Source organism: Suncus etruscus, chromosome 5 (assembly GCF_024139225.1).
Source record: "Suncus etruscus isolate mSunEtr1 chromosome 5, mSunEtr1.pri.cur, whole genome shotgun sequence".
Taxonomy (NCBI): domain Eukaryota; kingdom Metazoa; phylum Chordata; class Mammalia; order Eulipotyphla; family Soricidae; genus Suncus; species Suncus etruscus.
This window is the reverse complement of record NC_064852.1, coordinates 125,113,568-125,120,989: the sequence shown is the minus strand read 5'-3', so window position 1 is coordinate 125,120,989 and position 7,422 is coordinate 125,113,568.

Below are 7,422 nucleotides of genomic sequence, written 5' to 3'. Positions count from 1 at the left end.
TGTTTACGATCTCTAAGGGATTATTGTGGGCCTTTGTTGTAGGAGTCTGGTTACATACCTGTTCTCTCCATGTTGCTGTTTCTGTTGTTGCTGTTTTCTTTGTGGTATAATGTGCAGTCAAGAGTTTGCATTGTTCCTTTTTCATGTATTTTGGACACTGCTCCCACGTATATGTTGACTATTACAGTGATCGGAGTTTCTACCCTGTTAAACCCTGTTATATGATTGTTAGGTATTAGTTGTGTATAAAATATATGTTCTAGGTGTTTCAGAATAGTGCTACCATTCTGTGTTTATCTTTTGTCTTCTGGCTTACTTCGTTTAACATAACATGATCTAGGTCCATCCACGTTGCTGCAAAGTCTGTGATTGTATCATTTCTAACTGCCATGTAATATTCCATTGTGTATATGTACCACATCTTAATGATCCATTCATCCGTTGTTGGACACCTAGGTTGGTTCCAAGATTTGGCTATTATACTGAGTGCTGCGATAAATAGTGGGGTGCATATGTATTTTGGAATGAATGTCCTTCCATCTTGTGGGTATATGCCTAGGAGGGCAATTGCTGGGTCAAATGGCAGCTCAATTCTGAGTTCTTTGAGCACTCTCCAGACTTTCCTCCATAGGTGTTGGACTAGGGGACATTCCCACCAGCAGTGGATGAGAGTTCCTTTCATACCGCATCCCCGCCAACAAAGGTTGTTTCCATTATTTTTGATGTGGGCCATCCTCACTGGTGTAAGGTGGTATCTCATTGTTGTCTTGATTTGGATCTCCCTGATGATGAGTGAAGGTGAGCATGTTTTCATGTGTTTGTTGGCCATCCTTCTGTCTTCCTCAGAGAAGTGTCTATTCATTTCATCTCCCCATTTTTTTATAGCTTTGTTTGCTTTTGGGGGGGTCAGCTTTCTGAGTGCTTTGTATGTTCTAGATATCAGCCCTTTATCTGATATGTCGAGTGAAAAGATTTTTTCCCATTCTGTTAGCTGTCTTCTTGCGTTAAGCAGGGTTTCTTTTGCCATGCAGAAGCTTTTTAGTTTGATGTAGTCCCATTTGTTTATATTTGATGCTAACGTTCTTGCCATTGGTGCTCCATTCTCAAAGACCTTTTTGATATATAGGTCTTTGAGTGTTCTGCCTATTTTATTCTCAATAAACTTTATGGATTCGGGTCTGATTTCAAGGTCTTTGATCCACTTTGAGTTGATTTTTGTATAAGGAGTAAGGTATGGGTTGATTTTCACTTTCGTACATGTGGTTTTCCAGTTGTACCAACACCATTTGTTGAATAGGCTTTCTTTGTTCCATTTCAGATTCTTGCCTCTTTTATCAAATATTAGTTGGCTATATACCTGGGGGTTTATGTCTGGGAATTCTGTTCTGACCCACTGGTCTGATGTCCTGTCTCTGTTCCAGTACCATGCTGTTTTGATTACTATGGCTTTATAGTATAGTTTCAAGTTAGGTAAGGAGATGCCTCCCAGCTTCTTGTTTTTCAGTATTTGTTTGGCTATCCTGGGTCTTTTGTGGTTCCAGATGAATTTTGTGAATGCTTGTTCTAATTCATTAAAGAATTGTGTCTGGATTTGGATAGGGATTGCATTAAATCTATATAGGAGTTTGGGTAGGATAGTCATTTTGATTATGTTAATTCTACCTATCCATGAGCATGGGATGTTCTTCCATTTCTTTAGATCATCTTCAATTTCTTTCTGGAGTGTTTTGAAGTTTCCCTGGTATAGGTCTTTCACTTCTCTTGTAAGGTTGATTCCTAGATACTTGATATTTTTTGATACTATCTTAAATGGAATTGTATTTTTAATCTCTCTCTCCTCAACTTCATTGTTTGTATATAGAAACGCTACTGTCTTTTGTGTATTGACTTTGTAACCAGCCACTTTGCTGTATTGGTTAATTGTTTCTAGGAGTTTTACTGTGGACTCTTTAGGTTTTTCGATGTATATCATCATATCGTCGGCAAAGAGAGATAGCTTGTGTTCCTCTTTCCCAATTTGAATTCCTTTGATTTCCTTCTCTTGTCGGATTGCTATTGCTAGGACTTCTAAGGTTATATTGAATAAGAGTGGAGAGAGTGGACAGCCTTGCCTAGTTCCTGATCTTAGTGGGAATGCTTCTAGTTTCTCACCATTGAGTATAATGTTGGCTGTAGGCTTTTCATAGATAGCTGTAACTATCTTGAGGAAGGTTCCTTCTAACCCTATTTTGCTGAGTGTCTTTAACATGAAAGGATGTTGGATTTTGTCAAATGCCTTCTCTGCATCGATTGATATGATCATGTGGTTTTTGTCTTTCATGTTGTTGATGTGGTGTATAATGTTGATTGATTTGCGTATGTTGAACCAACCTTGCATTCCTGGGATGAATCCCACTTGATCGTGATGTATGATCTTTTTGATGAAGTGCTGGATTCGGTTTGCTAATATTTTATTGAGTATCTTTGCATCTATGTTCATTAGTGAGATTGGTCTGTAGTTTTCTTTTTTGGTAGTGTCTTTGCCTTCTTTGGGAATGAGTGTGATATTAGCCTCATAAAAGGAGTTGGGGAGGATTCCTGTTTTTTCTATGGTTTGGAAGAGCCTATGGAAAAGTGGTAGTAACTCTTCTTGAAATGTTTGATAGAATTCACCTGTAAATCCATCTGGGCCTGGGCTTTTGTTCTTAGGGAGTTTTTTAATTACATCTTCAATTTCCTCTGAGGTGATTGGTCTGTTTAGGATTTCTAGATCTTCCTTTTCCAGTCTTGGAAGAGGGTGTTTTTCCAAGAATCTATCGATTTCTACTGGGTTCTCTAGCCTAGTTGAGTATAGTTGTTCATAATATGATCTCATGATATGTTGTATTTCTTGGGGTTCTGTTGTAATCTCTCCCCTTTCATTTGTGATCCTATTGATTTGGGTGTTTTCTCTCTTTTTTTTGGTGAGTTTTGCCAGTGGTTTGTCTATCTTGTTTATTTTTTCGAAAAACCAACTCCTGGTCTCATTGATTTTTTGTATTGTTTTCTTGGTTTCTATGTTGTTTATTTCTGCTCTGGTTTTTATTATTTCTTGCCTTCTGGATGTGGTTGGACTTCTCTGTTGCTGATGTTCCAATTCTTTGAGGTGATCTTTTAAACTGTTGGTTTTGTTATTTTCCTGATTCTTGACATAGGCCTGAATTGCTATGAGTTTCCCCCTAATTACTGCTTTTGCTGTGTCCCATAAATTTTGACATGTTGTCTCTTCATTGTCATTTGTCTCAAGGAATCTTTTTATTTCTTCCTTGAGTTGTTCTTTGATCCAGCTGTTGTTGAGCAGCATGTTGTTTAATCTCCAGGTATTAGTTTTTCTCCATTGCTTCTTCTTGACCTCAATTTTGAGCTCTGTGGCATAGTGATCTGAGAGGGTACTTCTAATGATCCTTACCTTTGTGGTCTTATATAGGTTGGCTTTGTATCCTAATATATGGTCTATTCTGGAGAAGGTTCCATGTGGGCTTGAGAAGAATGTGTATTCTGCTTTCTGGGGGTGGAGGGCTCTATATAAGTCTATTAGCCCTAAATCTTCTAATTTTTCATTCAGAGCTCTTATTTCTTTGCTATTTTTCTGTTTGGTGGATCTGTCCAGTGGTGATAGTGGAGTATTGAGGTCCCCTGCTATTATCACATTTCCCTTCATGTGTTTCTCCAGGTTTGCCAGTAGTTGCCTCACATATTTTGCTGGCTCTACATTAGGTGCATAGATATTGACCAGGGTTAGTGTTTCTTGATCTAATGTTCCCCTGATCAGTAAGTAGTGACCCTCTTTGTCTCTGATCACTTTCTTGAGGTTGAATGCAATTTGGTCTGATATAAGAATTGCTGTCCCTGCTCTTTTTTGTTTTCCATTGGCCTGAATAATCACTTTCCATCCTTTTATTCTAAGCCTGTGCTTATCCTGCATCTGTAGGTGTGTTTCTTGCAGACAGCAGAAGTCCGGTTTATTTTTCCTAATCCAGTTCTCTACTATGTGTCTTTTAATTGGAGAGTTTAGTCCGTTAACATTTAGGGAGATTATTGAGAGAGAGGATTGTTGTGTAGTTGTGTTGTGTAGGGTGGTTTTTGTTACAATCGGGGGTTTGGATTGTGTAATTCGTCTTTGAGTAAGTCGTTTAGGATCGGTTTTGTTTGCACAAATAGTTCAAATTCGTTCTTGTTTGAGAATGTTTTTAGTCTATCCTCCCATATGAATGTAAGTTTTGCTGGGTATTGGACCCTAGGTTGGAAATTTCTTTCATTCAGTCGTTTAAATATGTCATTCCATTGTCTTCTTGCTTGAATTATTTCAAATGGGAGATCTGGTTTGATTCTTATGTCCCTACCTTGGTACTTGAGGTTTCTTTTCTTCCTTATTGCTTTAAGGAGTTCTTCTTTCTCTTTGTTTTTTGCCAATTGGATTACCATGTGTCTTGGTGTTTGTTTATTGGGGTCTATCTTATTGGGAACTCTTTTTATTTCCTGTATTGGCATTGCAGTATCCTTCCAGAGGGTGGGGAAGTTCTCCGCTATTATCTCTCTGACTACTTGTTCTTCCCCTTTCCCTACTTCCTCCCCTTCTGGTATACCCACAATTCTTAGGTTGTTTCTTTTGTCCTTTTTCATTAGATACTGGACCTTTCCTTCCAGTGCTTTGCCTTTTATTTCTTTGTTGGTTTCTTGATCATTTTTTGTTTGCAGTTTTCCTTCGAGTTCTTCAATGTGTTTCTCCAATTCTGTGTTTCTGCTTGTAAGGCTTGTTACTTTGTCTGTTAATTCCTTCACTTCTTTTTGTATGGAATCTCTCATGTTCTTTAACATTTCTTCTTTAATTTGGCTGATTTGTTCATCCATAGATTTCTTATACTCGATAGCTAGGGTTTCTCTAATTCCTTTTATTAATTCTTGCATTTCCTTCCTCATGGCTGCTTTTAGGTCTTCATCGCGTGTATCTGTGTATTTTGGTGGACTTGGAAGCTTGCAAGAGTTTGTCACCATATCTCCAGATATTAGTGATTTCCTTGATTTACGCATATTTCTTTGTATTTAATGGTGTGTTTTAGAGTGCTGTGCTTCTAATTTTCACCTGTTTTGATCCCCTGTGGTGTGGGAGTTGGTTCCCTCCCTGAGGGTGGTTCTAGAGGGACTTTTGGGTGAACTCGCTGAGGTTTTGATCCTCCTGTACTCTTTATGTGGCCTGGTTAGTTGTTTTCCTCTTTTGTTGGCAGCTAGTACTGGCCCTTTCCTGACCACAGTGGTGGGGGGCACTGTTTCTCCTCTCCTTTTTCTCCTCTCCTCTACTAGTTGGAAGTCAGTCTTCCTCTTTATTCCTGTCAGCAGGTGTAGTTCCGCTTCTGGCCACACTGGTTGCGGGCGCTGTTGAGCCTGACTCTCTGTTCCCTCCCTTATCTGGGGGTCAATGAAGCTCTGCTCCTCCGAGTTACCGCGGAAGAAATTCCCCCAGTCAAGCCCTCCCGGTAGCTGCTCTCAGCCCTAGGGGGGGTCTCAGGTCCTCTCTGGGGCTCGGGGCTAGGTTGCTCTAGGTTACGTAAAGGTCCAGGGGGCAGGCCCAAGCTCACCTAGTCTATTCGTCCCACCTGTCCCAGCTGGGCAGGTGACTCCGGCCCACTAGGTACTAGGGAATGTCCTCCCCTGTCCACGCTCGGGTCAGGTGGGATGAACTCTGGGGCCTGGAAGTTGAGGCAACGGGTGGTGTGGTCTCTGTGCCAACAAGCTGGCCTCTGCAGTCTTTGGGGGGGGGGGTCGCGCGCAGGGTGGCTGGCGGCTGCGGGTCGTCCACGTGTGAGCGCCCTAAAACAGTGCACTCACCAGGGACGCCGGGGTTCCCTACTCCCCGTTGGCGCGGCTGGCCTCTGCAGTCTATGAGGGGGGGGGTCGCGCGCAGGGTGGCTGGCGGCCGAGGGTCGTCCACGTGTGAGCGCCCTAAAACAGTGCACTCACCATGGACGCCGGGGTTCGCTATTCCCCGTTGGCGCGGCTGGCCTCTGCAGTCTATGAGGGGGGGGGTCGCGCGCAGGGTGGCTGGCGGTTGCGGGTCGTCCACGTGTGAGCGCCCTAAAACAGTGCACTCACCATGGACGCCGGGGTTCGCTATTCCCCGTTGGCGGGGCTGGCCTCTGCAGTCTATGAGGGGGGGGTCGCGCGCAGGGTGGCTGGCGGTTGCGGGTCGTCCACGTGTGAGCGCCCTAAAACAGTGCACTCACCATGGACGCCGGGGTTCGCTATTCCCCGTTGGCGGGGCTGGCCTCTGCAGTCTATGAGGGGGGGGGGGGTCGCGCGCAGGGTGGCTGGCAGCCGCGGGTCGTCCACGTGTGAGCGCCCTAAAACAGTGCACTCACCATGGACGCCGGGGTTCCCTACTCCCCGTTGGCGCGGCTGGCCTCTGCAGTCCAGTTTTATGTTTTTAAATAATCATTTAAAATTTTGCAAAAAGGACCAGAGAATTAACCCAAAGGGTAACATTCATACCTTGCATGCATTTGAACCCAGTTTTATTCTTGGCACCATATATGGTCCCTAATCACTTTCAAAGATCACAACTGAGCAACTGAATAAGTACTGATTGGGGTGTTATCCCAAATCAAAAAATATGATACATATATATGTGTGTATACATACACATATATTACATCTTAATATTAATACATAATATTACATCTTCACTTCATTATTCCAGAAATGCTTTAAAATAAATTTCACAAGAATGTAACCATGTATTCTGAGATATTTATATGTATACATAAGTTTTTGTTTTTTGTTTTTTGTTTTTTTTTTTTTTTGCTCTTGCATTTGGCTGACACAGGTTCCATCCCGATCATTATTTATGGCTCCTTGAGTCTTCCAGGAGTGATACTGAGAAAAGATGAAGGAGTAAGACCAGAGCATTGTTGGATATCCAAAAATATAGTTGAATGACACTTTTTGATATACTATATAATTCTAAAATTATTTCATTTCAGATATTTATATATATAAATTAATAGACAACTAGTGTTTGCATATCAATTTCACAAGCTATTTGTGTAAATAAAATATTTTAGATCAATATTGCTAAGATCAAGTGTTTACATATTACCTATGGCTGTTTGAAACTATACCACCAGAGTTCACAAAGTTGAATAGTTAACATATGGCAATGTGTAACATATGGCAAAATAATTAAAACCTGGATCTCTAGATGACAAAAAATATGTCAACTCAATTCTAAATGGTCTCCAATATAAATAATTGAGACAGAATGAAAAATCTGTAATTAAATTTATATCTATTGTAGATACAAAGTGATTTCATTTAAGGAAAGTAAAAGTTGAGTTTACTTTATGAAACATATATAAGAAATTAACTGATTCTACTTTATCCTCATTACAATCAGCAAAAATATTCTTC